The following is a 23,045-nucleotide window of genomic DNA, read 5'->3' as shown; positions in this document are numbered from 1 at the left end:
TTGTCTGAGAAACCGTACGGTCTGGACGCACTGATGGCTGCGTCTTCTGGCTTCACGCGATGGAGGGCGGTGTGGTGGGGGAGGGGGCATGTTTTTTTTTTTTTCGAAATTCGGGAGTGAAGTACGCGGGCTTTGTTTGAGCACGTGCGGTGGTAAGTCACACCTTGTGGAGAGGAGGTGGAATAGTGTAGCTAGTTAGAGGGTGATCAGGTGAGGTGACCTTGGTGCTCACAATGTTTCACGGCCTCAGCCCGGCCCTCCCTCCCCACAACGGGCAGCAGTCATATCGTCTGTGGGAGGACGGTGGGCGGGCCACGGTAACCAGTGGTACGGCCGCCTTGTGGGCAACGTCTTCCGGCCCAGGCCCGGGACCTCCCTCCCCACAGGGGGCACCAATAAAATAGCGTGTGGAAGGACAGTGGGTGGAGCCATGCAAACCAGGAGTGGGGCCGCTCGTGGCCAATCCCTCCCTCCCCTCAACGGGCACCAGTCATATCGCCTGTGGGAGGACGGTAGGAGGGGCAACGCTAACCAGTGGCATTGCCTCCCTGCTGACAATGTCTGCTTCACACACCAATGGTGTCGCATTGAGGAAAGCATGACGTCACGACCCAGAGCAATGGCGGGTATTGCGGCGACCGTCCACGGCGGGTGGGTGAACAGATAGGTTTGTTTGGTGGGATGGGTGCAGGGTGGGCTATACTTTGACTCGGCCACCCCCGTTATCATGGTGTATGTAGGGGAGTCTACGTATTTGCTCTACAGTTGGACATATTAAAACACTAATAAATCATCCGTGAAACCGTCATCTTGGTTGTGTGCGCGCGCGCGTGTGTGCGTGTGTTTGTGTGTGTGTGTGTGTGCGTGTGTGTGTGCGTGTGTGTGTTTCTGTGCGTGTGCGTTTCTGTGCGTGTGTGTGTGTGTGTGCATGTGTGTGCGTGCATGTGGGTGTGCACATCAAGAAACTGCCTCATATGCAACAGCTGCGGCCACGGAAGGAACAGAGAGGCACACTGCCTCGCAAGATCTCCAGAGACTTACCCCAGCCTCTAGGAGGTTTCTGGGGCCTCTGACGGGAGAGAGAGAGAAAGGGAGAGAGAGGCAGGCTCCGGGTCCGGAAACTGTGGCCATTTGGTGTTGCGACCCTTCACGCCTCTTCACGATTAGCGATGAACTCAATCCCCAATCACCCGTCTCACCTCTCCTTAAAGCCAATCTCCCCTTGCCTAATTACACGGCCAGCCACTAATCAACCCTATTACTGTCCCTCCAGATTGGGCTTACACTATCTAATCATCTGCCCAATCATCTCATTACTCCAATCACTCTTCCAGGACGAACTTGCACCCAAGCGCCTCCTGGCGTAAGCTCCCCAACTCGATATATATAGAGAGAAAGAGAGAGGGAGAGAGAGAGAGAGGGAGGGAGAGAGAGAGCGAGAAGAGAGCGTTCGATGCAAACGAAATGGGGGTTGGGGAGAAATTGGAGATGGCAAAAGTTACGAAGCGTGAAGGAAGGGAGGGAGGTGAGGGTGGCCCTCACCTTTGCCCTATGTGTCCGGACAACCAGCATTTGCGTCAAGCTAATCATCACACCCGTACACGTATACAACACAAACGCACATAAACTACACACTCATCACTATGCCATCACTCCATCTTCAGCTGGCACAACCGTCTGTCTTTGGTCTCGTACAGACCATATTTTGGCAGCCGGGTCCTGAAGAGGTAGGAAAGAGGTCAGGTGGTGCGTAATGAGCGTGTAGAGGCACTGTCAAGCGCCTCGTTCGGCTTCCACCGACCCCCATTTGGCCCTGAACAGTGACGTGCACATTATAGCCAGATCGTTACGCGGCTGTGACGGCGTTACGTCCCGTTGTGTGACGCAATTCAAACCTCAGGTCACATTGCTGGTTACACTTTAGTTACGAGCATGTCACAGAGTTAAAATTAAAAGATCATCAAACCGCGTTGCATAATTTGAATCATTACATGGATGTTGTCTGAGGACTTGACGAAAAAGCCAAATGCTCTTCCAAGATACATCAAATGCGCCCGGTACATTTATCAGATACTCGCACAAGCTGTTGCCCACTTTCCACGTCTGGATGGCTATATGGGAGGCTTGACTGGCTGCCTGTTTGGCCGGGTGGCTGGCTGTATTGTTGGCTGGCTGGTTGACTGGCAGGCTATCTGGCTGGCTGTCTGGCAGGCTGGCAGGGCGTTTGGCTGGCTGTTTGGCCGGCTGGGTAGCTGGTTCTATGGCAGTCTAGCTGGTTGTATGCCCGGCAGACTGACTGGCTGTATGGCCGTCTGGCTGGCTGTATGGCTGACTGACTGGCCAACTGGCTGGCCGACTGGCTGGCTGTATGGCCGAATTGACTGGCTACCTGTATAGCCGGCTGGCTGGCTGTATAGCCAACTGGCTGGCCACCTGGCTGGATGTATTGCCGGTTGAATGTATGGCTGGCTGGCTGGCTGTATGGGTTACTGGCTGGCTTCATGGATAGCTGGCCGGCTGGCTGTATGGCTGGGTGGCCGGCTGGCTGTATGGCTGGGTGACCGGCTGGCTGTATGGCTGGCTGGATGGTTGTATATCAGGCTGCCTGACTAGCTGGCTATATGGCCGGATTTCTGGTTGTATGGCCAGCTGACTGGCTGTATGTACGACTGTCTGGTTGTATGGACAGGTAGCTGGGTGTATGGCTGGCTGGTTGGCTACCTGAATGGCCGGCTGGCTAGCTGTATGGCCGGATGTCTGGTTGGCTGTATGACCGGGTGGCTGGATGTATGGCCAGCTGAGTGGTTATATGGCTGGCTGACTGGCTGTATCGCCGGCTGGATGGACGGCTGTTTGGCCGGCTGGCTGGCTGTATGGCCGGTTGGATGACTGGCTGAATGGCCGGCTGGATGACTGGCTGAATGGCCGGATGATTGTCTGTATGGCCGGCTGGCTTGCTGGCTGTATAGCTGGCTGGCTGGATGTATGACCAGCTGGATGGATGGCTGTATGACCGGCTGCTTTTATGGACAGCTGGCTGGTTGTATGGCCAGTTCGGTGGCCGGCTGGCTGGCTGGCTGGCCGTATGGCCGGCCGGTTGGCTGTATGACCGGATGGCTGGCTGTATGGCCGTCTCGCTGGCTGTATGGCCGGGTGGATGCCCGGCTGGCTGGCTGTATGGTTTGCTGGCTGGTTGAATGACCAGCTGGCTGGCTGTATAGCTGGCTGGCTGGCCGACACATACAGGCAAAAACAAGCAGGCAGGCACAGACAAATAGGCAAAGGAAGGCAGGTAGACTCAGACGGGCAGGCAGGCACAGGCAGGCAGGCACAAGCATGAAGGCAGGTTCAATAAGACAGGAACAAGCAGATTGAAAGACACATTCTGGCAGGCATAGGCAGTTAGGCAGGCAGACATAGGCAGGCAACATAAAAAAACACAGACTGGAATGGATGCACAGGCATCCAGGTACAGGTAGGTAAGTAGCCACAGGCAAACAAGCACAGGCAGGCAAGCACACACAGGGAGGCAGAAAGGCAAGCACACAAGCACTCAACCAAGTGGCACAAACAGGCAGGCACAGTAGGGCTGGCACAGCCAGGCACAGGTATTCAGACAGGCATGCACAAGCTTGCAGGTATGGGCGAGCTGGCACAGGCAGACAGGCACAGGCAGAGAGGCACAGGTAGGCAGGCACAGAGAGGCAGGCACAACCACAGGTAATCGAGTAAAGACAGGGAGGTAGTTTGGCAACTAGGCAGTCAGGCACAGGTGGTTAGGCACACGCAGGCACAGATAGACAAAAATAGGCAGGTATTGCCAGGCAGGTATGCAGGTAGCCACAGGCAGGTAGGCAAGCAGGCAAAGAAAGCCAGGCACAGGCAGGCAAGTGCAAGCATGGAGACAGGTACAAGTATTATGGCAGATAAGCAGGCACAGGCAATCAGGCAGTCAGTCAGACAGATGCAGGTAGTCTCATGCAGGCAGGTGCAGGCAGACAGGCAAAAGCAGGCATTCACAAGCAGGCAAACACACACAGACAAGCAGGAACAAAAGAGCAGGCAGAGGGAAGGAAGCACAGGCAGCCACAGACAGGCACAGGCAGGCATAGATAAGCAAGCGGGCACAGGCAGGTAGGCAGTCAGAGAAGAGCAGGCAAAAGAGGAGGCATGCAGGAAAGTACCCAGTCAAGCCCTAGTAGGTAGGCAGCCATGTAGGCAAAGAGGCACTCAGGCGAGCATGCAGGCAGGCGGTCAGGTAGGCAGTCGGGCAGGAACAGGCAGGCATGCATAGGCAGACAGGCACAGGCAGGCAAGCACAGGCAGGCAGTCACAGTCAGTAAAGAACAGGCAGGAAGGCAGGCATTGGACGGCAAGCAGGAGTTCGTGAACAAACAAACAAACAGACAGACAGACAAATAAAATATAGTTATCGAAGTACCTTGGGTTATAAGGTTTCAGAATATATATGGTTATAGGGGTCTATCTGCAAAAACCTAGGAGGAGTTCCTGAATAATCCCTAACCTAACCATACCTCACCTAACTTTAACCTTTAACCCTAACCATTTTTTTTTAATGAAATATAGTTATCCAAGTACATGGAGTGATAGGGTATCAGAATATATATGGTTATGGGTGTCTATCTCCAAAACCCTAGGATGAGTTCGTGAACAAACAGACAGACAGTGTTAGCTCTGTTGGCACCATCACTTCCAGTTCCCTTCTCTCTTTAATTACTGGTTTTAATTCTGTTAACTGTTCCTTCTATGTTTTTATATTTCTTCATTCACTTTCAACTTTATTCACTTTCTTTTCATCATTGTATAATTATAAGTCACTCATCTGTAGGCCCCATGCTTCTTTCGTCCTACTTAGTCAAGTACCACTTAGTATATGCTTTAAGACAAGTTCCATTACTCAGTAAACGAAGGGGAATTAAATTGAACTTAAACTTTTCTTCGTTTTCTCCACTAATTCTTCTACAACGTTATTGTCTTAGGTACACCAGAGGACTCTCACCCGGAATCCCTACTGCACTCACCAAGCCAAGTCTGCTTCGACATCACTATTTAATACATCCAATAACTTTGACCGTCACAAATAAGTGCCTCCCTTTAAGGGCGCGACTCTACCCCGTGCACAATTTCTCTCCTCCTCTACCCCTTTCTCCAATCAGAAAGACTTTCACTGTCTCAAGTAACACTACTTACACAAGCAATCTTGTCGCGAAGCGGAGTGGCCCAGTGTTTACATTTCGCAACATCATCACCAATATCGATACCCTAGCTTATGTTTACAAACTTTAGGCGGTGAGCGAGATTATGCAACTCTGCAACTCCGTCGCGACCATTGTTTTCAAAACATCCAAGTCGTAAAAATGAATTTCTCGCCACCTATCCCTCTATCTACCTACTTGTCTACTACTTGTCTACCTTAATCTACCAGCCTCTTACAGGGCTCGGTAGCTAGCCTTGGTCGTCCCAACCAATTATTTCTACTACCCTCTTACTGGACTCGCTAATAGATACTTGGAAAATCATCATATACAAGAAGCTAAATATTTAAACTATCCCTGCATAAACTGGTAAAAATGGTATTAGTAAAACATGTCAAACATATACATTTCAAATTTTGACGACTAGGGGAAGAGCCAGGTTTAAAAAAAACTCTGAGTTCTAATAAAAGGTTAATTATTTCTTAAAAAGAAAAAAAAAAAAATCGAAAGATAGAAGTCGCCAAGGGAGCACAAAGTTACAAGCCGGCATATCTCGCACCTTACCAAAAGTCTACATGAGTACACACGTGTACATACGAATATAGACCTATATTCACGTATATACGTAAATATTTTAGTTCTTGATTGCGACGGGTCTATAGTCGTAACTAAAGAAACAAGCAACCCCTCCAAAATGCATAAATGTCAATAACAATTCAAGCAGAAAAATGGTGAATATCATACTTGTCAGAAACAACAAAGCATAAACCAAAATAATTTGCAACACAGATATAATGCAATGTTAAATAGATTTGCAAAACTCACTACTTTGATTAAAAAACATTAAATTTCAATGGAGAATGTTTTCATCTCTTCAGAGATATTAAGATAGGCTATATGTTATGAAAGTTATATACACAATTTTTGTTTGATACTTAATTCATTTTCATTTTCACAAAAGAAAATTGTTCAGTACTTATGTGAATTGTCCTTAAGTATTGGTAAGATTCCGAGTCTGACACACAGCAGGTCCAATATCTGACCAAAGCTATCTCTGCTTGATACCAAGTTCCAGTAGTTTAGGTCTCCCATCACAAACACATACATTTCATCAATAACAATTTATCTGTGAAATATATCAAGATTGATATTCAATTCCCGTATGATATTATTAACATATTCCCTATACTCTTCAGGGTTTAGTGTTTTATGAAAAGTGATGCACTTATTTTCAAAGGTTTTTTCATCATCAAATTGTATCCTAACCTTCTTCATATCATCTAAGAGACTTGACGATACTTCACTAGTTTCTAAGTGTAAGATCTTGTATTTATTTCCACCTACAGAATCAATTACCCTACTGTATATGGACCTGAGTACCTTGGTGAAAGTTTATTATAGGGTGAATGTAGTTTGACACTAAATCTCCTATTTTTAATTCTAGTTTATGTGCTATTTTGTGTTGTTGCTTTTTCATCTCTTGTGTATACTCTTGCATATGTTCTCTAACTCTTTGGTGAATAGTTTGAAATGTATTTATCCTATTTGAGATATAATCATCTATATTATACACAGGTTTCTGCTCTGCAATCAATATTTCATATGGAAGAGTTTTGTCTTCCCCAAAAATAATAAAATGAGGTGTTTCACCTGTTGCTATGTTAATTTGGTTGTTCAGAGTACATTTAACACAAGGAATCCAAGTATCCCAAGTTATACTATGAGGACTTATCATACTTCTAAGACATGTAATAATTTTCTTATTTAACCTCTCTACAACTCCATTACTTTGTAGATGATTCACTAAAATATTAATTTTCTGGATCTTAAATAAACTACATAAATTTTCCAAGATTTTGTTATTAAATTCAGCTCCATTATCTGAAACTAAGATCTTAGGTGTAGTGAAATTACAGATTATCTGATTCTAGATTACTGAAGCAATAGTTTCAGCTTTCTTATTTAGAATGGGTTATAAAATACAAAATCTTGAAAAATAATCAATGGCAACAAATATATATCTATATCCATTCTCAGACATAGGTAACTCCAATGTATCTATGTGAACTCTTTCTCAAGGCTTCTGTGGAATGGGATATGTTAACATAGGAGCAGGTTTTGGTGTATTTCCTTTCACCTTAGCACATTAAAAAAAAAATCTATATAATTGTATATATCTTTCTTCACACCTGGCCAAAGGTATTTAAGTTGTACTTGTCTATAATTTCTATCCTTCCCTGGATGTGAACTACAATCACTATCATGAAGTAACTTCAATATCTCTTTTACAAGAGTTTGTGGTATTACCAACTGATTTACTGGGCCCCTAGAAATATCTTTCCCACTTACAACTGTTTTTCTATACAAAAGTCCATTAGTCAAATGAAATTCCTCTATCTTATACCCTTTGGTAGTTTTGGAGGATTTCCTCTTGGGTTCATCAAATACTTGGCTAATGAGTCACATGTCTTATCATCCCTCTGTTCTCTTATTAGCATTTCCTCATCTAAGGTTACTAACTCATCTATACTACAAAAAAAATTAATCAACCCGAGTCGTTGGTTGGCTAATGTTTCTAGAAAGTGCATCTGCTGCAATATTCTTTCTACCCGGAATATATTCAAACTTAACTTCATAGCACTGAAGTACTGCAAACCATCTAGCTAGTCTGTCCCTAAGATTCTTATGCTTAAATAGGTTCTGAATAGCTATATGATCAGTCCACACTCTGATTAGATATCCCAGTATCATATCTCTAAAACTTTCTTATGAATATACCACTGCTAACGTTTCTCTTTCTGTTATAGAGAAGTTTCCCTCTGCGCTATTACAAAGTCTAGATGTGTAAGCAATTGGTTTCAAAGTTCCATTTCTCTCTTGCATAAGTATACCTCCTAATCCTATGACAGATGCATCAGTACAAAGAATAAATTCTTTATCATAGTCTGGAAATATTAAAACTGGAGAACTCGTGAGTTTACCTTTCAACTTGTCAAAAGCTTGCTCTTGTGCAGGTTCCCACATGAACTTTGAGTCCTTCCTCAACAAAGAACTTGATGGATTAGCAACGTCAGCATATCGTTGGATAAATTGTCTATGATATCCTGTCAATCCCAAGAAACTTCTAACTTTTTCTACATTGTTTGGAACTGGAAAATTCTTTACAGCTTCAACCTTTAAATTCACTGTACTAACTCCACGCCTGTCTATCTTATGTCCCAAATAAATAGGACTGTCCTGCAAGAGCTTACATTTTTCAAGTTTCACTTTCAATCCTGCTTCAACTAGTCTTGAGAATATAAAATCTAATTTCTTAAAGTGCTCAGCCACTGTCTGGGAAACTATTAAAATATCATCTAGAAATACACTGGCAGTGTTTCCTAGCTCATCTAGAACTGTATTCATTAATTTCATGTAAGTTAATGGACTATTACATAACCCAAATGGCATTCGTTTGAACTCATAGTGTCCCGTTGTAGTAGAAAATGCTGTGAACTCTCGTGAGTTTTCATGCAACTCTATTTGCCAAAAAGCAGATTTGACATCTATAGTGCTAAAATATCTATTCTCAGTTCCCAAACTTCTAAGAATGTCCCCTATCACTGGTAATGATAACCTGTCATGTATGGTGTGCTTATTCAATTCCCTATAATCAATAACTGGGCGCATAGTACCAGAATCAAAGGGAAGTTCCACTCACTTTTACTATGTTCAATAATATCCTGCGGTAACCTTTCATTGGTCAGTTTATCCACAATGATAAGTTTAGAGTGAGGAACTCTGTAGGCAGGAATATAGATAGGTTGAGTCCGTGGTTTTAATTTGATCTGATGTTTTAAAACAGTTGTTTTGCCTAAGGCGGCCCCCGGCAAAGCAATTGCTTTATTGTGCTTCACGAGCAAAGTAACTAAGCTTTCATGCAACTCAGGGCAACTAGTAGGTTCTAATTGATTCTTGTATTTCTTTCCTAACTCTGTTTCTTCCTGAACTGAACAGATTGATTAAATTGGTAATTCCACCTCCTCAGTACTCTCATATAAAATCTTAATGGGTTTTGTACACACCTGAAAACATCCTATTTGTGTACCTTTTCTTAAGACTATGTCTTTATTCAAATTATTAATCATTAATATTTCTACCATGTTCTTATTTGACTTATAAATCCCTGAGTCCAGTTTCAAACCTTTTAATCTAATTCAGGGGTTCCCAAAGTGGTCGATATCGACCCCCAGTGGTCGATGAGACCATCCAAGGGATCGACAAATAGCCAAGGGGTCGAAAGGGGGTCAGTAGATTGCTAGGGGGTCGATATCGACCCCCAGGGTTTGATGAAACCATCCAAGGGGTCGAAAGGGGTTGAGTAGATTACTAGGGGGTCGAAAGGGGTCAGTGAATTACTATGGGGTCGAAAGGCAGTCTTTAAAGTAAAATGGTTAGCATTAAATGACTCTGTTCTCTTCCCGTACTAAAAGAGTGAGAATAATCAACCAATCAATATCTAAACTTAAAGAAAAACCATGTCAGTTCACTCCGAGTCGAAAATCCTCCCCATTCTGTGTATGTAGGGAGAATCTCACATGCACACAACCACATCGTGAATGAACATCAATATGACGAGCTTGTGTAATATTATTGGCTTGAATATTACATATAGTAATATAATAATGAATATATAATATCACTCTTAAAGCTATTGGTAAATCATATCTATTAAACACTTATGTTTATGTATATGTGAAAGTGTCTATATCATTATTGGAACGCCGTCTCCTTGATGAATGTTGCCATTTATCCCTTTTATATCGGATCAAAATGATGATAATAACACTATTGATTACTAAAATTATGACAATAATAACAATAATAAAAGTAATAATAATAATAATAATAATAATAATAATAATAATAATAATAATAATAATAATAATAATAATAATAATAATAATAATAATAATAATAATAATAATAACAATAATAATAATAATAATAATAATGATAATGATAATAATAATAATAATAATAATAATAATAATAATAATAATAATAATAATAACAATAATGATAATGATAATAATAATGATAATAATGATAATATATTAATAATAATAATGATAATAATAATGATAATGATAATAATAATAATAATGATAATAACAACAACAACAACAACAACAATAATAATAATAATAATAATAATAATAATAATAATAATAATAATAATAATAATAATAATAATAATAATAATAATAATAATAATAATAATAATAATAATAATAATAATAATAATAATAATAATAATAATAATAATAATTATAATAATAACAATATTAAAACAATAACAACACCAATAATGATAATAAACTGACATAATTCGCGAATTAATAGTTTGGGGTCTATAGAAAATCTTAAACATTACTAGGGGGTCGATGAGCTGAAAAGTTTAGGAACCCCTTCTTTAGATCAAGTGTTCCCAGTCTGTTTTCTTGCGTATCCCATACATGTTATGTTTCACTGTTCTTTAGTCTGCTCGCGTCCACTTAGACGGTGAATTGAGTCGCTTTGCATCCACTAACTGACATTTGTTTGTGTTTAGTGGACCCAATTGTGGCTTTCTATGGACTTCTAGTGGTCTATGAACCATAGATTGAGAACCATTACTCTAGAATTTAGAGTCTAGAACTCTTGATACTTTGAGCAGACCGAGGCATCTGCATCAGGCACGAGCCCCTATTATCTGATACACAACCCCGCGGTTCACTGTATAGATTTTCCTTCGGCAAACACCATATGATATAATTATTCGCTCGAGGAACGGTCTCACACCAGAACAAGATTCCCCTCGATCGAGACCCCGGGATGGGTGAGGTGCCACGCCTTGCCTGGCGTTTGGTTCAGTGTCTCTACATTGTGTTTTCGTTTTGTGGGAGGTAATGATTCCTCTTATCCCTCTCTCCCTCCCTTCCTCCCTGTCTCTCTTTCTCTCTCTGTGTCTCTGTCTCTGTAGGATGGTGATTTTATATATATATATATGTATATATATATATATATATATGTATGTATATATATATATATATATATATATATATATATATATATATATATATCAAATCAAGTAACGTAGGTGTCGTAACACACGAATAAAATAAAACTTAAACCCACTCTCGGAGAAAGATAAGCTGAGATACAGAGTAAACCGTATATTTCGACCACTAGCTGTGGTCCTCTTCAGCAGTTACAATTATAGGGTATATAGACAAGGGGTTATATACAGAGGAGGAAGTAACATTGAGGAACTCAGTAAGCCTCAGGTCGCTTGCCCTGAGTGAGGTCGGACGTTACGTCCTGTGGAGATGAATTTGTCAATGGTCACCTGATGCCATAACTAGTATGGCAGTTGACAAATTCATATATATATAGGTATATATATATATATCTATATATATATATATATATATATATATATATATATATATATATATTGTTCTGGGAAGCAGTCAGTTGTTCCATACTCTGGCGTTGGTTTTTACTTTCAAGTCTAATATCTCTAGATATCTGGTCTGTGTTCTGCATCACGATTCCTAATGTTCTATGTTCTTCCTCCATTAACGTTCTAGATCATTTCCACCGTCCTATAGGATCCTGCAATCTTCCTATAAGATTCCAGTACCATTCCAGAAGATCTATAGGATTAATAAGATCTGTAAGATTTACATATAAGATCCTATAAACTTCCCACAAGACCATGTTAGAATCTTATTAGATCCTATTTGTCGTTTGTCTTTTGTTTTCAGTCAGGGTATTTGATTCCTTATACACTCTGCCTCAACCTACTAAAGCTCTAAAGTAATCTAGAAGTTGAATAAAATCATCTTTAAATTAGACGGAACAAGATCTTTCAAGGGGACAATGGTTAATGTGTAAGTGTTGTCCTTTTACGTGTATCGTGAGAATGACGTCAGACGATTTTATTCGGCCGAAGGAAAGTTCATCGTTGTCTCAAAGTAGTAATTGTGACCAATGACCAAAAAAAAGAAAAAAAAAGGAAAATGACATATGTCAAGTGATTCTATTTATATGTGAGAAATCCCCTCTTCCCAAATGCATGTATATATATGTTGCTCTCTGTTTTCCTCTAATAAGAGTATATTTTGTTCATTTACCTTCCCAATGCCGCTGTTGAAATACTTCTAAATTATATCAACCTTTTCATCACTTTACCAGCTTAAAAATCTTTGTTCTTCTTAACAACAGACGATCTTATTAATTATTCAAAAGCTCATCTACTAGTGCAGGGGTTCCCAAAGTGGTCGATATCGACCCCCAGGGGTCGATGAGACCATCCAAGGGGTCGACAAATAGCCAAGGGGTCGAAAAGGGGTCAGTAGATTGCTAGCGGGTCGATGAAACCATCCATAGGATTGAAAGGGGGTCAGTAGATTGCTATGGGGTCGAAAGGCAGTCTTTAAAATTAAATGGTTAGCGTGAAATGATCCTGTTCTCTTCCCGTACTGAAAGAGTGAGAATAATCAACCAACCAATATCTAAACTTAAAGAAAAACCATGTCAGTTCACTCCGAGTCGAAAATCCTCCCCATTATGTGCATGTAGGGAGAGTCTCACATACACACAACCACATCGTGAATGAACATCAAGATGACGAGCTTGTGTAATATTATTGGCTTGAATATCACTTATTGTAATATAATAAAGAATATATAACATAAATATTTATTCTAAAACACTTATGCTTATGTATATGTGAAAGTGTCTGTATCATTATTGGAACGCCGTCGCCTTGATGAATATTGTCATTTAGACCTTTTATATCGGATCAAAATGATGATAACACTATTGATAACTAGAAACTATAATAATAACAATAATAAGAATAAAAACAGTAATAATAACAATAATGATAAGGATGATAACAACTATAATAATAATACTATTAGCATTAATAACAATAACACCAATAATAATAATAAACTGACATAATTCGTGAATCAATAGTTTGGGAGTCTATATAAAATCTTAAACTTTACTAGGGGATCGATGATATGAAAAGTTTGGGAACCCCTGGTCTAAAACAAAAACATTAGGCACCAGCAGCTCCATTGATAAAATCAGAGAATACAAAGAGAAATTGGGAATAATCATGAAAGAAAAGCAACACAATGACTTAAACGTAGAAAAGGACTCGTCAATATAAGATACTCATTAGAAAGATTCTCACTGCTGGTTTTGTGTCAAAACTCTTCACTGTCTACCTGGAAGCGTTAGAAAATTATCGAAATAAGGATCAAAAGAATCTCAAGCAGAAAGTAGTGTTGACAAAAAGTGTTCTTGCATATCCACCGGGAATATATACAGTATATTATTGCAGTATTTCTCAACCTTGGAAGCTTCGTGGATCTCTTGATACAGGATTAGATAGGACATGGTCAATTTTTCTATTCATTTAGTGACACAAACGTTATAATATGTTATACGGATCATCGCCGCATTCTGAGAAACGTTGCTAAGCAAGGGAAAAAAAAAAGAGCACATTATATAACCATGAATTATATATATATATATATATATATATATATATATATATATATATATATATATATATATATATATATGTGTGTATATGTAACGTATTCAAAATTATTCTGAAATGACCTCAGTGGTGACGGTGTTTGGGGGACACTTTCGTAAGGGGGATTGGCTGTACAATACCGACTACCGATACGTGCTGACGTCACGGCAACGGTGACAACTGATTGGCCGAGAGTGGTGACGTCACGGCAACGCAGACGACTGATTGGCCGAGAACGCTGACGTCACGGCAACGGAAACGATTGATCAGTCGCGAGCAAAGGGCAGGACGCGAAGCGCCCTCTCGCGAATCAGTTAAAGCGCCCATGGCGAAGCCATAGCGACGAAGCCGATACCAAGAGACGAATCGGCGAAGAAGCATAGACAGAGGCGTAGATAGAAGCATATATGGAAATGGCTATTGGCTACCAAAGGGTATAACGAAGAAGATGTTCCAAGAAGATAAGGTGTTGGCAGCTAGACTAAGTTACGAGCACAGTAAAACGTTCCCTGGGTTGTACGCTGATACCAAGACCTTTAAGGGGAAAGCGTCTATACACGAGTTCCAAAGGAAGATGATCGCCTTCAAATCAACTCGAGATAATGATAAACAATTCGAATACAGTGACGATATGTTTGACAAATTGGAGTGTTCGGACGATATGATATCCGATAAGGATTGAGAGGCATTCATGCGGCATTACTTCTTAGGATATAAGAAATTCGTTAAAAACGGTGCAAAGTCTGATCACAGGAACTTTCAGGTGTATTTCTCTTTCAAAATGATTCTGAAATGACCTCAGTGGTGATGGTGTTTGGGGACACTTTCGTAAGGCTGACAGACTATAGAATATCGACTACCGATACGATGCCAAGAGACGAAACGGCGAAGAAGCATAGATTACATTATATCGAAACGTATAATTTGTAACGAACGGCCATGGGTCCCCTTGAATTCATGGGATGGCTCCTCCTAAAGGCCCCCGCGGCTCCTCCTGGGGATCCCCGCCGCTCCTCCTAGGGCCCCCGCCGCCCCTCCTGGGGCTCCCCGCCGCTCCTCCTGGGGGCCCCTGCCGCTCCTCCTGGGACCCCCGCCGCTCCTCCTGGGGCCCCCGCCGATCCTCCTGGGGGCCCCCGCCGCTCCTCCTGGGGGCCCCCGCCGCTCCTCCTGGGTGCCCCCGCCGCTCCTCCTGGGGGCCCCCGCCGCTCCTCCTGGGGGCCCCCGCCGCTCCTCTTGGGGGCCCTCGCCACTCCTCATGGGGGTCCCCGCCGCTTCTCCTGGGGCCCCCGCCGCTCCTCTTGGGGGCCCCCGCCGATCCTAAACCCTGACGCTTGTCTGGGGGCCCCCGCGGTTCCTTTGGGGGCCCCCGTGGCTCCTTTGGGGGACCCAGGTTGAGAACCACTAGCCTACACAAAATACTCATCCTTATTTTCATCCCTTCCGTCTCAGTTTACTTAACTTCAATGTGGACGGATTTAAAACTTCGGGATTGTCAAACACAGGGAGCGCGCATGATGGTTAAAGCGATGATGGGCTGTTGTTAGAGTGGTTGGTTTTGTTCGAAGGATTAGGCGTATGTTTTTATGTATATGTGTATGTGTGTATATGTGTACATATGTTTTTGGACATGTGTGTGTATGTGTGTGTACATGTGTATGTGTACATGACTGTTTGGATATGTGTGTTTTTACGTGTCCGTCTATGTGTGTACCTGTGCGTGTGTTTTACGTGTGCGTGTCTGTACATGCGTGTGTAAAAGTGTGTGTGTGTAAATGTGTGTATGTGTACATGTTTGTGTGTGTACATGTGTGTATATATATGTGTGTATGTGTACATGTGTGTTAGTCTACATGTCTATGTACATGTATGTGTGTGTCATGTGTATGTATGTACATGTATGTCTGTGAACATGTATTTGGGTGTACTTGCGTGTGTGTTCATGTGTGTGTGTGTGTGTACATGTGTGCATGTACATGTTTGTGTATACATATGTGTGTACATGTGTGTGTACGCATATGTGTTTGTGTGCGTACATATGTGTGTATATATATTTGTGTGTGTACATGCATAAATACATGTGTGTGTGTGTGTGTGTGTGTGTGTGTGTGTGTGTGTGTGTGTGTGTGTGTGTGTGTGTGTGTGTGTGTGTGTGTGTGTGTGTGTGTGTGCATGTATGTGTCTGTATATGTGTGTTTGTGTACCAGTGTGTGTACATTGTGTGTACATTGTGTGTGTACATTTGTGTATATATGTGTATGTGTGTACATGTGTCTACATGTGTGTGCATATGTGTGTATACATTTGTGTTTGTGTATATGTTTCTTTTTGTACGTGTTTTTGTGTGCGTCTGTAAGTGTATGTTTGTGTGTGTATGTGTGAATGTGTGTGTGTGTGTGTGTGTGTGTGTGTGTGTGTGTGTGTGTGTGTGTGTGTGTGTGTGTGTGTGTGTGTGTGTGTGTGTGTGTGTGTGTGTGTTTGTGAGTGTGTGTGTGTATGTATGTGTTTGTGTGTTTTATGTGTGTGTATATGTGAGTATATATGTGTGTGTCTATGTCTGTGTGTCTGTACGTGTGTGTAGTGTGCGTATGTGTGCGTGTTGTGTGGTTGTGTGTGTTGTGTGGTTGTGTGTGTGTGTGTGTGTGTGTGTGTGTGTGTGTGTGTGTGTGTGTGTGTGTGTGTGTGTGTGTGTGTGTGTGTATCTGTGTGTGTGTTTGTCTCTATACGTCCGTGTACGTATGTATACGTATACGTGTGTATACGTTTGTGAACGTGAGTGTACGTGTGTGTACATGTGTGTATATGTGTATAGTTAGTATATATGTTTATACGTGTCTCTGTACGTGTGTGTGTATGTTTACGCATGTATTTGTGTTTGTGTGTTGCTGTATGTGTGTGTGTGTGTTTGTGTGTGTGTGTGTGTGTGTGTGTGTGTGTGGTTTGTGTGTGATTTGTGTGTGCGTGTGTGTGTGCGTGCGTGTGTGTGTGTGTGTGTGTGTGTGTGTGTGTGTGTGTGTGTGTGTGTGTGTGTGTGTGTGTGTGTGTGTGTGTGTGTGTGTGTGTGTGTGTGTGTGTTTGTGTGTGTGTGTGTGTGTGTGTGTGTGTGTGTGTATGTGTGTGTGTGTGTGTGTGTGTGTGTGTGTGTGTGTGTGTGCGTGTGTGTGTGTGTGTGTGTGTGTCTATTTTGTGTTCGTATATTTTTGTATGCATGTGTGTTTGTGTATAAGTATATTTGTGTGTGCATGTTTCTTTGTGTATGCATGTTTGTATTTGATTGTATATGTGTGTGCACATGTGTATGTATGTGTGTGTATTTTTATGTGTGTATGTGTAAATGTGCGTGTGTTTGTGTGTGTGTGTGTGTGTGTGTGTGTGTGTGTGTGTGTGTGTGTGTGTATGTGTGTGTGTGTGTGTGTGTGGTGTGTGTGTGCGTGTTTGTGTGTGTGTATGTGTATGTGTGTGTGTGTATTTACCTAGTTGTATCGTTTAGAACAGGGGTTCCCAAAGTGGTCGATATCGACCCCCAGGGGTCGATGAAACCATCCAAGGGGTTGAAAGGGGGTCGGTAGATTGCTATGAGGTCGAAAGGCAGTCTTTAAAATTAAATAGTTAGCGTGAAATGATCCTGTTCTCTTCCCGTACTGAAAGAGTGAGAATAATCAACCAACCAATATCTAAACTTAAAGAAAAACCATGTCAGTTCACTCTGAGTCGAAAATCCTCCCCATTATGTGCATGTAGGGAGAGTCTCACACACACAACCACATCGAGCTTGTGCAATATTATTGGCTTGAATATTACTTATAGTAATATAATAAAGAATATATGACATAAATATTTATTCTAAAACACTTATGTTTATGTATATGTGAAAGTATCTGTATCATTATTGGAACGCCGCGCCGTCGCCTTCATTAACGTTGTCATTTAGACCTTTTATAACTGATCAAAATGATGATAATAACACTATTGATAACTAGAACTATAATAATAACGAAAATAATAATAGCTATAATAACAATAATAATAAGGATAATAATAACTATGATAATAATAATATTAGCATTAATAACAATAACAACACCAATAATAATCATAATAATAATAATAAACTGACATAATTCATGAATTAATAGTTTAGGGGTCTATAGAAAATCTTAAACTTTACTTCTAGGGAGTCGATGAGCTGAAAAGTTTGGGAACCCCTGTACTAGTGCGTTATCGGAAGCGTAATTTTTCTTCTTTTTCTTCTTTCTCTTCTTCTCCTCTTCTTTTTTCCACTTTTTTCCGTATTCCCTCTTCCTCTTTTTCTTCTTCTTCCTCTTCTTCCTTTTCGCCTTTTCCTCTTTTTTTTTTTTTTACTTTCTATCTTATTTTTCTTCCCCTTTTTCTTCCTTTTCATATTTGTCTTCCTCTTCTTCTTCTATATACGTATGTTTGTATGTATTTACATATATACGTGTGTACTTATATATATATATACATATAAATATACATATAGATATACATGTAAATATCTATATATATATACATATATATATATATATATGTGTGTGTGTGTGTGTGTGTGTGTGTGTGTGTGTGTGTGTGTGTGTGTGTGTGTGTGTGTGTGTGTGTGTGTGTGTGTGTGTGCGTGTGTGTGTGTGTGTGTGTGTAAATACACATATATATCATATATGGAAGCCCATGAAGACAGGAGTTCGAGAACTACATTTTCGTTCTATCCGTCTTGGTAGGCACAATTTAGCAAATTTGTCTCTTCCGCCTTCGGAGAGAGGGAGCCTCGCGGCGGGACAAGGGCGACTCGAAATTTGTCCAGGAGGATTCTTCGAGAGACCCCACCGCAGCGACAACAAGGATTATTTTCATCTTGAGGGTCAAGACCGCCAGTTTTGGGCGGTCGTCTTGTTCCTGGTGGGAGGGTCTTCCACGCGAATCCCCTTGATTGGGACTTCTTCAGTGGTCAGGCTAATCTTTCTCTTCCTCGGGTTCTCATGGAAGGAGCCTGGCCGTAGTTCCACTAACCGCCAGTTTCGGACAGTTTTGACCCTCAAGATGAAAGTAATCCTCGTTGTTGCTGCGGTTGGGTCTCTCGAAGAATCCTCCTGGACAAACTTCGAGTCGCCCTCCTTGTCCCACCGCGAGGCTTCCCCTCTCCGAAGGCGGAAGAGACAGTTTTGCAAAATTGTGCCGACCAAGACGAAAATGCAGTTCTCGAACTCCTATCTTCATGGGACTCCATATATGATATATGTATGTTTACATGCACATATATGTAAATACATACATATATAGAAGAAGAAGAAGAAGAAGAAGAAGAAGAAGAAGTTATATTACAGAAATTCTATTCTAAGTAATGAAAGTAATTATTTACGTATGTTATGGTTATGTATGATTATATGTTATTCCATAACATATATTTCAAAACTGTAATGATCAGAGGATTATCAAATAGGACGGCTCCTCTTATACATACATACACGCACACACATACGCACACTCATATACACACGCACACGCAGACACACACATAAACACACACACACGCACGCACGCACACACTTGCACACACGTCCGCTTGCGCGCGCGCGCACACACACACACACACACACACACACACACACACACACACACACACACACACACACACACACAAACACACACACACACACACAAACACACACACACACGCACATAAACACACACACACACACACACACACACACACACACACACACACACACACACACACACACACACACACACACACACACACACACACACACACACACACACACACACACACACACACACACACACACACACACACACACACACACACACACACACACACACACACACACACACTCCACCGAACGGACGGCGTAGAGGACGATCTAAAGAAAAAGTGAAATTTTCGTGGATCCCAAAGCAAAGGAAGTACCTATTGTATTTACAGTCTGGGGGGGGGGAATTGCTCGTGGTGTAGTGGGAAGGTGAGAAAAAAGGAGAAGGGGAGGGATTACTGAGGGAAATGGAAGGAAATGAGGAAGGAGAGGACTTGGCCCAGGCAGGCAGACGCCATGTAAACAAAAGAGGTCCCGACCAATTTAGTGGTGACGAAATGTTTAACAAAAATGTAAAGATTAGAAACATAGATAAGAACAATTCAATGGAAGGTGAGGATAATAATTTCCAAGGATTTAAAGAGGGGGAGGCGGAAACCAACCTCCCCCGACTGGCAAAACTGGAGGAAAGGCTTGAACAAATGACTGAACATTGGGAGATTAGGTTCGATAAAATGTCAAAACTTGCAGAAAAAGTTGAAAGATTGGAAGAACTAGAGAAGGCGAACAAAAACTTAACTGATGAAATAGAAGAAACTAAAAACACAGTTAAGAGAAGTAAAAGAGGAGAATAAAGAATTAAAAAAGAACAATAAAGACAATAAAGAAAACAATAGCAAAAGAGGCACAGGGGTGGAGGAAGATACAGGAAAATAGTAAAGTTGCATTTACTGATATAATTAAACAGCTAATGAAAGAACAAACTGAAGACTCAGTTATCAAAGTGATGAGACAGAAGGAGAATATTGTAAGAGACTTAGCAGACAAAAAGAAATGTATAATTATATTAGGAATGGAAGAAAAACACAACCCAGATAGAACCTCAAGAATCAATGAGGAAAATGAAAAAGTAAGCAGTTTACTACAATTAGTCCAGGAAGATGAACCAGAAATAATGAAACAAATTGAAGACAAGTTCAGACTCGGAAAGTATAGTACAGATAAGACCAGACCAATTAAGATTAAATTCAGGTCACAAACGACGGCAGAGAATATCTTATCCAAAACAGGGAAACTAGCAACAAATGAACAATATAAAAAGGCATGGATAAAAAGGGAAATGAATAAAGAGGAAAGAGAGGAAGAAAAAAAGAAAAGACTTGAAGCTAAGGAAAAAAAGGAGAACAGAACAGAGTCAGAAAAAGAGAGATTCTATTGGAGAGTAGTGAATATGAAACTAAGGCAATTCGACATACAAGAGAAAAACAAAAGGGAAACAGAGAACACAATGGAAGTGGCAGAAAACTAAAAGTGTCTTACACAAATATAGATGGATTAATAACAGGATTGAATGAGCTGAATGATTATTTGAAGGAAAAAGAACCGGACATAATGGGAATTGTAGAAACAAAATTAAAAGGTCCACTACCACCCAACAGTGTAGGACATGATGCATATAATTATTGGATTAGAAACAGAGAGACAAAGCAAGGGGGTGGAGTTATGTTCCTGACTAAGAAGGATATAAACGTGAGGTGTGTCACATATGGAAAGAATACAGTAGAGATTATTATGATAGAAGTGGAAGACAGAGATAAGAAAAGCAGAAAGTTTGTGATAAATTATGTGCCTCCGAAAACAGCCTCATGGGAAGAGAGTGAACATAAAAGTATGTTAGAGGACACAAAGATAACATTAAATAAGATAATGGAAGATGGAGGAAGAATAGTTATGATGGGCGACTATAATTGCAAAGAAATCTGCTGGGAAGAGATGACAGTAAAGGGTGGAGACGGCTCATGGGGAAACGCTCTACTTGAGATGATTACTGACCATACAATGACACAGTGGATACAGGAGAACACTAGGTATAGAAATGAGGAAGAACCATCGAGACTAGACCTAATAATTACATCTGAACCTAGAATAGTGGACAAGATTGAATATAAAACACCAATAAGTAAAAGTGACCACATATTGATTGAACTGGAACTAAATGAAGAAAAATACATGAAAAGAAATGAACAATATAGAAAAGGAAGAATGATGTATGAAAAAACAAACTTTGATAAAATAAGAGAATTCTTTCAAAAGGAAAACTGGGAAGAAATATACAAAGAAGAATCAACAGTGGAAGAGAAATGGAATATTTTGAAGAAAAAAAAATACAAAAAAGGAGTGGAAAAGTATGTCCCAAGACAAAAACAAGAAAAAGAATATGTAAAGTGCTGGTACAATAAAAGTTGTAGGGAGTTAAAAGACAAAAGAGACAAAGCTTGGACCAGATGGGAAAAAGACAGAAGGCCTGAAAAATGGAAAATATATACCTGTTATAGAAATGAATATGTACAAACGTGCAGAGAGGAAAAGAGAAAATATGAAAAAGATGTCATAGAAAAGTGTAAAGATCAACCAAAACTATTTTACAGATTTGTAAACAACAAATTGAAAAACAAACAAGACTTGGAGAAATTAAGACAAGGAGGAGTTGAATACACAGAGGAAATTGAAATGGCGGAAATTATGAACAAACATTTTAAATCAGTGTTTACAATGGAGAACATACAACCTGAAGAGATCGAATGGAAAGAGAAAGTCCCTCCCATGAAAGAAATAGAAGTAACAAGGAACGAAATATTGAAACACTTGAGTAATCTTGATGTCAGAAAATCGCATGGACCAGATGAAATAGCAAACTGGATACTAAAAGAATGCAGGAATGAACTGGCAGACAAAATACATAGCATAATAAACAGTTCCTTGAAAGAAGGAAAAGTTCCAGAAGATTGGAAGAAAGCAAATATAGTACCTATATATAAAGGAGGAAATAAAGAAGACTCTACCAACTATAGACCAGTCTCTCTAACAAGTACAATAGCAAAAATTTGTGAAAGAATTGTCAAAAGTAGATGGATAAAATATTTAGAAAAAAACAACGTGTTAAATCCAAGGCAATTTGGATTCAGACAAGGACGATCATGCGTCACCAATTTAATATGTTTCTATTCAAGGCTAATAGATATAATACAAGAAAGAGATGGATGGGCTGATTGTGCATTTCTAGACCTAAAAAAAGCTTTTGACAAAGTACCACATAAGAAGTTGCTTAAGAAATTAGAAACTGAAGGAGGAATACAGGGCAAACTGCTTAATTGGATGGAAGACTTTTTGCAAGAAAGGAAAATGAGAGTAGTGATAAGAGACAAACACTCAAAATGGGATGAAGTAATAAGCGGTGTTCCGCAAGGAACAGTTCTGGCCCCAATAATGTTTGCTATATATATCAATGATATGGATGAAGGAATTGAAAGCTATATGAGCTTCTTTGCAGATGATGCAAAAACTACTGAAAAGAGTGAACAAGGAAGAAGATTGTGAATCACTACAGAGTGACTTAAATAAAATACAAAAATGGAGTAGGAAGTGTGAGATGGAGTTCAATAAAAAAAAAGTGTAGTATAA

Source organism: Oratosquilla oratoria, chromosome 1 (assembly GCF_046742065.1).
Source record: "Oratosquilla oratoria isolate Oo_2021 chromosome 1, ASM4674206v1, whole genome shotgun sequence".
NCBI classification, from domain to species: domain Eukaryota; kingdom Metazoa; phylum Arthropoda; class Malacostraca; order Stomatopoda; family Squillidae; genus Oratosquilla; species Oratosquilla oratoria.
The sequence above is the reverse complement of the archived record's forward strand: the minus strand, read 5'-3'. Positions refer to the sequence as shown.